The sequence below is a fragment of the Eucalyptus grandis genome, chromosome 4, assembly GCF_016545825.1.
Source record: "Eucalyptus grandis isolate ANBG69807.140 chromosome 4, ASM1654582v1, whole genome shotgun sequence".
NCBI classification, from domain to species: domain Eukaryota; kingdom Viridiplantae; phylum Streptophyta; class Magnoliopsida; order Myrtales; family Myrtaceae; genus Eucalyptus; species Eucalyptus grandis.
In genome coordinates this window covers 12,094,115-12,105,361 of record NC_052615.1, presented here as the reverse complement: position 1 = coordinate 12,105,361, position 11,247 = coordinate 12,094,115, and the positions used below count along the sequence as shown (strand labels likewise).

The 11,247-nt window shown below is 34.6% G+C and overlaps 1 non-coding gene across 1 annotated transcript; it reads left to right on the top strand.

Annotated features, from left to right (window-relative positions):
* Window positions 1–106, top strand: LOC120293032. Its single transcript, XR_005550692.1, has one exon. It is a non-coding gene; the product is annotated as a small nucleolar RNA R71 (small nucleolar RNA).
* The last annotated feature ends 11,141 nt before the right edge of the window (window positions 107–11,247 follow it).

Genomic DNA, 11,247 nt, shown 5'->3' with positions numbered 1-11,247 from the left:
AGTCCGTGATGTGGGCATCTCCTAAGAAATTCTTTGAATCTTTCCCATGCTTCATATAATGATTCATTATCCATCTGCATAAAATTAGTAATATCGTTACGCATCTTCGCAGACTTTGCAGGTGGAAAGAACTTACCAAGAAATTTCTGAGCCATATCATTCCATGTAGTAATTGATCCTGCAGGAAGAGAAGAAAGCCAACTTTTAGCTTTGTCTCTAAGAGAGAATGGAAATAATCTCAATTTAATAGCATCATCTGTAACTCCATTATATTTAATGGTGTCACAGATTTCAAGAAAAGCATCGATATGAGCGTTTGGATCATCGCTTGGTAGCCCACTGAATTGCACTGATTGTTGAAGCATGTGAATAAGTAACGGCTTAATCTCAAAGTTGTTAGCTTGAATTGCAGGTCTTCTGATACTTGATGTGGTGCCTTGAACTGTTGGCGCAGCATAATCTCTTAAGAGTCTACGTGGATTTTCATTATCACCGTCTGCCATCTTAGCCTGATTTCTCTGTTCTCTTAGTCGCCTTTTGAATGTACGCTTGATTTCTGGATCAAGTTCAACAAGTTTCCCTTGTTGGCTACGTGTCATAAACCGATGTACACCCTGAAAAATAAAACAAAACAAAAGCTAGATTAAACTTAGAATTATCTGGTATCAATATTAATTAGTATTAAACAAACGATTCCCCGGCAACGGCGCCAAAAACTTGTTCGTAAAATTCTAAACGCAAGTGCACGTATCGAACAAGTAATATAATGATGAGATAAAGTATCGTCCCACGGAGATCGATGATTAATAAACCAATTAAATACTAAAATAGACTAATTCTAAAATTTATCTAACAAATCAAAATATAATTAAGAATGAATTAAAAATGAAATTTGTAGACTAAATGCAGTAAATCGATCATATAAATATGTTAGAGCATCCGATTTCACCATAACCACTATATATGAATTTCAGATTGTTGTGAATACAAGAACGATATCAAACATGTGATAGCAGAATTTCCTAATCTATTTACTATCCTATTTCTAGGTATAGCAAAACTACTCAACTTATTAATCCACTATATCTCTATGTGAATTAAAATAAACACGAGTGCATTAAAAACTATGAATATTCTCGGTTTACAATGAGTCTTTTGGATCACCTTATCACCGAAAGCTACACAAATAACGCGGTATATTTCTATCCACGTTTAATTCATGGTTATATATTATAATGAGCAATTGCATATTATCACCTCTCAGTCTCAAACATGCACATCAGATCATTCAAGTGGTGGCCAGTCACTCAAAAGCATTAAACGCAATAATATATAACTCACATGAATGAAATCAATTGTAAAACATAAAAATCATGAAATTCATATCATCATGGTTAGGCTACATCGTAGCCCTAACAAAAGAAAATTAGAACATAATAGAATAAGAAATAAAAATAGAAATATAGATCAAACTCAGCATCTTGAATCAAAGGACAAGAATTCTATCACCACTTTTGTCTTCTCTTCAAAATACTTGAAAAACTCTCAGAACAATGGAAAACGATCTAACCCCCTCTCTAAACCCTAGCTGCTCTCTTTCCTATTTATAGGAAATCTAAAATATCTACTTGTAGATAACATTAGGAACAAAATCAAGAATTTCCTGATTTGATATCCATCTTCCATCGCTGCTTTTATTTGAATTCCTGATAATTGCCATTCTTTTCCTTATCTTCTCCATATCTCATTATTCTGCATAAACAAGGAAAATTTAAATAATCAAAGGAAATTCAAATATTTTCTCATAGATAATGCATTAATTGTTGCCTAAAATAGGTAAAATAACTCTATTTTTATAGAGTTATCAACATTGGAACGTTCGTGCCTAACGCCCTCTCTTCCATTGGCCTATCGATCTCCTGGTCCATTGGTATCACGATCTCACCGAGGCTCAACTCGACCTCCTTCCTCGAGTCCCCAATCCTCCTCTCCAACGTTAAGGTCATTTTCGCTTTTGCTTTTCTCCCTCCTCCTAATTTGCTGTGTGGATTTGAGCATGCGGTGCTCTGTGCTTTGGGCCATTCTTCTCTCATTCTCTCTCTCTCTCTGATGGTGTGATAGAAAGGGGGGTTTCAATTTTTTTTCTTTTCTTGGATTCTTCTTGTAGTTTCTTTGCTTTGTATTGCTTAGAATTCTCCCCCTCTCTCTATAAAAAGAACATAATGCAATTTTCTAACAAAAACAATTGCAAGGACTGGATTTTTTAATCCCCTCCTGATTATGGATATAGATTTTCAAGATAAACCCAAAATTGCATAATTGTGAAATTTGACTGCGTTGTTTTTGGTCGGGGGATGGGTTGAGGTGAAACTATCTCTACTTGCTAACAGATTGGATAGATCCAAGATCTAGACACTGAGAAAATATTGGGGGAATGGGATTTTAAGAGTATAGACATGAGTCGTCCTTTTTCAATATTGAAGGTTCATTTTTTTTGTGCAAAGTTGTTGTAAAGTTTACAATTGAAATCAAGGGGCTAGTTTGGCCGTTGGGTATAAAATTAGTTCATAGTCAAGTTTGGCTTTGCCTACTTAACCATCTGTGACCAATATTGTATCAAACCGAAATCAACCCGGTTCAACTGGTTTAATAGAGACGATTGGAATGGGGTGACTAAAGGCCAAGTGGTTACTTGTAATTTGAAACATGTAATGAGTATAAGAGTCAGTTGGATGTTAGGATTTCACATATTATTGAAGTGATTTAGATCTAGATATTTCCTATTCATGGGAGTTTTTGGCATATTTGTGATATCTAGATTAGAGTTAATCTTTCCACATATAAATTCCAACCCTTTCTTTGGCTAGCATGAGACTTCTGTATGATCATCCATTCATTTACTTACATATTGTAGCCCTTGAGAACATGGATTTGAGTTTGGAAGGGGATTGGAATATCTTGGTCCAAATGCATGTTCTTTTATTGGTATTTAGTCGTACTGTAGATGGTGATATCAGTTTTTATTAGCCTATAATGTCTTGTCTGTTTCTACAGGTGATGATATTTCTTTCAATTAGCTTAGTTATGTGTTTGATTCCTTGCTAGTTCACTTATGTGTAAAAGGTGATGTGGCTTCTTATGTTCCGGGGAGATTGATGTACAATATGTTCTTGATTGATTTGAGTTTGTAAAAGAGCACATCTGAGTATTTGAGCCTTTGCTTTTTGAGGAATGCTGTGCACAGCTTTACAATACATGGGAGGAGTTAATCGAAATTTTTTCAAGAGATATACATGTAACGGTTCGAGTGTGGAATATTGAAAGGAGGGAAATGGGTAATAATACTTTTTGCAAGGGCTGGATTTTTTAATCCCCTCCTAATTATGGAGATGGATTTTCGGGATAAACCCGGAATTGCGTAATTGTAAAATTTGATCGCATTGTTTTTGGTTAGGGGATGGGTTGAGATGAAATTATCTCCGCTTGCTGACAAATTGAACAGATCCGAGACCTAGACATCGAGAAAATATTGAGGGAATAGGGTTTTAAGAGCATAGACATGATTTTATCACTTATTGACTCCTAGGTGGATACATAGTGGCACAAGACTACGCGAAGGTTGGGTGCTACTTTGGTAGCTTGGCACTTGACGGGTGAATTGATTGATTAATGTTTTTCTTTGAGGGGAAAAATATGTTGTAAATTGTTCATTTGACGGTACTTTTAATAATATGATTTTCCTCATTTTACATTCATTGTTGGTGGCTCATAATTCATCATTAAGGTTAAGTTTGTAAGTCAATTTACTAGGTGTCTCATCTTTGGCATCAAACTTAGTGATGCTTTGAAAAAGTTAGGAAAGAAGTTTGCAACTGAAGTCTCAGTTATTAAGGTAAGTGAAATTGCACGACTTGACACTTCAATGCTTCTATTTATTCATTTTGAATCTCTGAATGACTTATTAAACAGTGGTCATTTTAAGGACTGACTGACAAGGAGCAAATTTATGTTCAAGGAGACATATCCCTTGTTATTGTTAATTAGATCGAGCTTTGTCTATTAGAAGATTATTCATAGTACCCTCAAATTTTTAACTTTATTAAAACATCATCTTGCATTAGTGAGATTTATGCTTGAATTCTTGTCATAATGCATTTTAAGTGACAAAAATCCACTATAAGTATTTTTAGGAACTTGTCATCTTTGTAACAATTACCAAGATATAAGTTAGTACTTTTAGCTGTTTGATGATTTGCGAAGGGAATGCATCCTATTTAATTTCTCTTTGGGTTAAAGAATGGATATTTTTCCTAGAAGATTCTAATAAGATGCAATATTGTTTTAATTGTTGATCTCCAAGTTGATTGCTCTTTGAGGAAGCTCCTAAAAGGTGGTAGAAATGTTGAAGACTCCTTAATTGCAAATGTCATTCGAAACTTGAAGATAGTTCAGCTATGTGACTCATGTTTTAAGCTTTGAATATAGCTGTTCATTTGGTAAGGCTTTATTTAGCTTAGTGACTATTGTTAAAAAAATATTAGAATATGTTTTGCTGAATACTTCCTAAACCAAACTCCATATTCTATAGCAATATCATGACTTTAGAAAAAGCACTTTCATGTACTTCTTCATGTATAAGTTTTAATAATTAATGAACATTTTCTAATTATGAAATTTAATCAATGGATTCCTGCAAAGTGTCCCTTTGGATTCTCTTAAATCTGATGCTATTCTCATTTTTTTTGCAGAATATTCATCACAATCAATGATGTCAACTCCTCCAATCAACAGCGATATGTCCGTATTTTGCTATTGTGGCCTAAAATGTCCTTTACAAATGGCAAAGTCGAAGGACAATCAAGGGAAACTATACTACAACCGCCCAAAATACAACCACTACAATAGATGAGAAAGTTGTAAATTTTGTTATTTGGGTTGATAAGGAAATCAATCAATTGGCAAGGGGTGTGTCCAAAATTTTTTGTCCAAGCAATGTTGAACAAAAACAAATGTCAACCCACAATGAGGATGGGGGTTGTTCAATGGATGTTGAAGACAAGGCTCTCAATGCAAAATTGAAACAAGATTTGGCAAATCTAAAGAAAGATTGAAAATGTTGGTTGTGTTGTTGTTTATGATAATTTTAGCTTTAAAACTTGACATCTTTTGAGATTTGGCAAATTTGAAGATGTTGGTTAAGTTGTTTATGAGTTTAATATGTTTTGTAAATATATGTGCATTTTGTTTGTGGGATAAATGAAGTGAGCCTTTATGTTGGCATATCACTAAGTTTATTTTGCTATTGCATATTTTCCAATGCCACTGAAAGGAAAATATGTTGCTAAATATGGACCTTTTTTCAGCTGTAAGTTGTTCGTTTGGCGGCATTGAAACAGTAATTTATGCCTCTAAAATTTTGAATTATTTACATGAAAATGAGATTATTGCTAATCATCATCACCACTAGTAAACCAACCTTTTGCTTCTTGAAGATAGTTGAGTTCTAGCTATTTTGGCAATGAGCTAGTTTTCAATGGCCACGGCATAATCGGCATGACAATGGCCAAATTCTTGAAATTTCGATAAAAAATTCCGTCAACCTCCCCCGCTTCTTGAAATTTTGCACAAATTCTTGCTTTAACTATTTTAGGTTTCTTATTTTTTCTCTGAAAATATAAAAATTTGTACATCAATGTGTTATTATCGATTAATCATATTACTTGAGTGACAGGCATTCGACCAATTTCATGTTTGAATTTTGAATATTTTTTTAGTTATTAGTAATTTATTTCTTTTAAGTATGACTGTTATGTTCGATACACAAAATACTTTTCTCAATTTATTCGGAACTCATGGAACTCATTGGTTTTTAAATCACTAACTTCTGAGTTCTTCACCTCGTTCGAGTTGTATGCCGATGCGTTGATGAGGATGGATTTAGTTGCAATTCATCATGCAACATATAAAAATGTCTCTGTATTATATTGACGATATTTGGAAATGAGGTCCCCTTTCAAAAGACAGGAATTTCTTTCGATATTAAAAGAGTTTCGGATATATTATGTACCAGCTCACGTATAAGCCCCATTTTCATTTCATAATTAGATGTAAACCATGTCTATGCATAATTTCCAAGCAATAGCCATATGTAACTAATTACAAAATTCTTTATGGCAAGACTCATGAGCACAATGCACATTGGGAATGAGGAGGACTGAGCTTTATATTTTACAAGGCCTTCAGCAGGAAAGGATTTTAGATGATATCAAAGTGACATCCATTGTAACCCGCCACAAAAACAATGCGTATGAACCATGAGATAGAAAGAAGACCCAAATTTCGGACATGATCTCATATTCATGTTGAGGTTTTTGCTTTGCAATATAGCAGATGATGGTGGTAATGCACTTACTTGAATCCACAGTGACTAGCATCGCCGTTCCTCCAAAGTCACACGTCTCTTCGGACTCCTTCCTCTTCTACCAGTAGCTGTTGAAGGTGTAGGAGGCGTCCGCCAGCAGCGTGTCTAGCTTTTATTAGGTTTCGCTAGGCTGGATGGGTTTGCAGCTAGCACCTGCCCCGCACACATAGTCCATGGTCACCTGGATTATCGAGTCTAGACCGCGTAGACGTGGGCCTTAGGCGGCACCAACAGGTGCCTAATGGGGGGTGAGTAGAGGGGCGGGCTGGGGCGAGCTTGGGCGCACAGGGCCTGAGACTCTCTGATGGGCTGTAACTGAACTCAGGCGGGCTTGGGCTGGGCTTATGCTTTGGTGGGCTATGCATTTTGGCAAAATAGGCAATCACCACTAGTAAACCAACCTGAGGCATCTTGTACAATTGCAATGGCCACGGCAAAATGGGCATTCGGTCTCCATGTCTTGTTTACTTTTCCCCGCGTACCTATTCAATAATAAAATGATTATTCCCTTGAACTTAATGCAATACAAAAGAAGCTTGCTAATTTTGATTTACTTAATACATGCAGCTACTCTTTGTTTGAATAGAATAACTTGATATATTATACCACTTTTCAAGGTAGTTATAGCAATAACATTTTCTCTTGCATCTTGAACAAATTACGACCCCATTTCTGTGGATTTATAACAAGAATCAAAATGTCCCACCAACCCCGCATCCCAAAAAGTGAACAAAAGCCACATCAAATATGAATTGATAACATACCGGGCTTTACAATTGCTAAGACCAGACCAAGAAGCTCAATGTCACTTCCAACATCGACAATGCTAATCTTACCACAAGAAGCATCACAATGCGATAGATAAGAGTCCTATATCATTACTTTGGATTATTTATTTGTGTTCCTATGAAATCATTCAATTCATTTATCCCAAGATGCTAAAAAGAGTTTGATGATCACTATACAAAGGAAAAATCATTCTATTTATGTTTACTAAATAAATGTCAAGATAAAAATGTCTCAAATAATCCCATGAGAGAAAACACAAGTTATTCCTGACTCAAAATGGTCCCGTGAGGTTCATTATAGTACTCCAACATCTATCCAAAAGAAACCATAAATAATGAATATTACAATAGTAACAATAAGATGAAATAGCACTATGATGTACTACGATTGCAAAATAAGCATCCGATTAGTGAATGGAGAAAATCCATTCATAATCCCTAATGGCATGACATATGATGGTCGCATCTATATATAATAAACAATCTCATTAGCAAAATGCAACTAAATTAATATACCAAACTATTAAATAACTCATCAGGAAATGGGCTAAATCCACTCATAATCTTCGGCGGCATGATGTATGGTGGTTACTACATCTATATCAAAAAAAAAAATGGCCAAATTAGTAAAATATAAATACAAATGGATGACTAAGAGCAACGTACCTAATCATAAATGTAATGCCTTCTTCCTTGTAATATGCAATGCATCTATGTGGTGCATAACTGCCATAACGAATTGAGAATCACTCAACTAATAAAGAAGAAACCCATCATTCTAACAGAAAAGAAGCTAGAAACTCACCATTGAAGAGCTTGGGCTTAGATTTGATGGCGCCAGTATAGGAGAGAAGGGAGGACTTGCATTCTTCTCTGTAATATGCAATAATTCTATGTGGTGCATAACTACGAATTGAGAATCACTCAGCTAATCAATCAGAAACCCATCATTATAATAGAAAAGGAAGCTAGAAACTCACCTTTGAAGAGCTTCAAGTGTCTGCAAATAGGGCTTGGATCTGCTAACGCTAGTATAGGAGAGGAGGGAGGACTTGCATTCTTCCCTGTAATATGCAAATCTTCTATGTGGTGCATAACTATAAATTGAGAATCACTTAGCTAATCAACAAGAAACCCATCATTTTAATATAAAATAAAGCTATAAACTCACCATTCAAGAGCTTGAAATGCCTGTAAATAGGGTTTTGAAATAAGGGATCTATTGGTGCCACTCAGTATAGGAGAGGAGGGAGGACTTGGCTTCTTCCCTATAATATGCAATACTTTTATGTGGTGCATAGAAGTACTCACATTAGTACTTGTATGAGGGCAGTCTTCACTCCAACATTGAGCATGCCTCCTTCTCACCAGCATCACCACAACCACTATCAATCGCCAATTCACCCCAATCACAGTGCTGATAATCCTCGTGGAACATAAAAAATCAAAAGCTACATGTGAAGGATTTAATTGACCGAGAAAAAAAACCTTAAATCTAATTCAATATTGAAAATTTTCGTTTTGAATTTTTCCAAGTGAGGGATATGGTGGAAGAAAAATCGAGCAAATATGTCAATAGTTAATTTTTCTCATAAATTACAAAGAAATTTAGTTATTTATTCTTGATAAAGCCTCAATTTAAAAAAAAAAATCGTAAGTTTTGATCTCACTGAGATAGCAAAATAAAGAATTGATCAATGGAACATAATAAAAACTCAAATTACTTCAAATTACTTAATGCCGTTGGACTAACAAAATGAGAAAAAGACGTTCGGGAAGTTAAGCCAAAAACCAAAAATATCCATCATTCACGGCATTGCTGCTTCCCAAATTGGATAAAAATGTAGAAGAGCCATTACATAATTTATAAATCAGGAAAAATAAATAATTAATAAGCAAACATAAACCGGTTGGGACAAAATTTGGCTAAATAAAATAATGGAGGATTTGAAGTTTCAGTTTTACGACATTGGAGGGTGGTTTTAATTTTTTAGCTTCTCTAGTGTTTTCGTGGCTTTGTCTTAAATCGAAACCAATATGGTAGATCAAGAAAATCAAGTGAATCTCCGACCTCTCTCTTCTAATCAAATCCAATAGAGATGGACTTATTTATCAGCTATGCAGTTTCTATTATATCACAAGTCTACATATTAGTTTGTTTAAAGAGATATAATAGATAAAAGTAACAATAAGAAGAAAGTCAACTTCTCACAGGCAAATTCTTTCACTACTTGGCGATCGTCTAGGATAACCAATCTCACTTGAGGCATAAGGCTTAGTTGATCAACTTGCCTATGTGTTAGCATTACTCCAGCTTTGGCATGCTGAGATTATTACTTGATAAATCATGTTTGTCGCGTCTTGGCTGTAATAGTGACAGAAAATGTGGCAATAAACACTAAACATCTTAACAAACGCAAGATACAGAATGAATTAACGTGAATATTGAAAAAAATGGAATTAACTACCCAAATATTATAGCAAGTGTTTCCACAATTCCCCTCCGATTGAAAATCTTTCCATATCTACTCATCTTGTTCGGTGGTAAAATTTCGACCGCATAGGGCCACTCCCTTCCTTGCACGTAATATACCATGCTTCTATGTGGTGCATAAAAGTACTCACGTTAGTACTTGTATGAGGGCAGTCTTCACTCTAGCATCGAGCGGCCTCCTTCTCACCAGCATCACCACAGCTACCATCAATCGCCAATTCACCCCAATCACAGTGCTAATGGTCATCGTGGAACATAAAAAACCAAAAAACTATACGTGAAGGATTTAATTGACCGAGAAAAAAAACTTAAATCTAATTAAATATCAAAAATTTCGTTTTGAATATTTCTAAGTGAGGATATAGTGGAAGAAAAATCGAGCGAAGATGTCAATAGTTAATTTTTTTCATAAATCACAAGAAAATTTAGTTATTTATTCTTGAGGAAGCCTAAAAAATCAAAAAGGAATGATTTAATTGACTGAGAAAAAAACCTTAAATTAAATATTGAAAAGTTTCATTTTGAATTTTTCCAAATGTGATATGGTGAAAGAAAAATCGAGCAAATATGTCAATAGTTAATTTTTCTCATAAATCACAAAGAAATTTAGTTATTTATTCTCGAGAAAACCTCTTAAAAAAAAATCGTAAGCTTCGACCTCATTGAGGTAGTAAAATAAACAAAATGATTAATGGAATGTAACTAAAACTCAAATTACTTCAAATTACTTAATGCTAAATAATCAAGCATTTAAGTCAACACTTTAGTGAACTCATCAACAGTTCTTATCTTCATTTGAAAGTCATATAGCTTAGGCATAAAAAATGTCCAGAGCCTAGAGGTCTGTCGAATCTCTTGCAGAGTTATCAACTCCCAAGTGTTATACAGACACCGATTGAAATAGGGTGAATCACCGATATATCCTCGCAAAAAAATCTCTCCCTTTTGCAGATAATAGCGAGGCTTTCTCATTATCTCCTTCTGCGAGCTGTTGGACTAACAAAATGAGACAAAGACGTTCAGGAAGTTAAGCCAAAAACCAGTCACGGCCTTGCTACTTCTCAAATTGGATAAAAATGCAGAAGAGCTATTACATAATTTATAAATCAGGAAAAACAAATAATTAATAAACAAACATAAATTGGTTTGGACAAAATTTGGTTGAATAAAAGAATGAAGGATTTGAAGTTTCAGTTTCATGGCACTAGAGTGTGGTTTTAATTTTTTAGTTTCTCTTATGTTTTCGTGACTTTGTCCTAAATTGAAACCAATATGGTAGATCAAGAAAATCAAGTGAATCTTCGACCTCTCTTTTCTAATCAAATTAAATAGAGATGGACTTATCTATCAAGTGTGCAATTTCTATTATATCACCAAGTCTACATATTAGTTTGTTTAAAGAGATATAATAGATAAAAGTAACAATAAGAAGAAAGTCAACTTCTTACAAGCAAATCCTTTCATTACTTAGTAATCGTCTAGGATAAGCAATCTCAGTCGAGGCATACGGCTTAGTTGATCAGTCTGCCTATGCGTCAGCATTA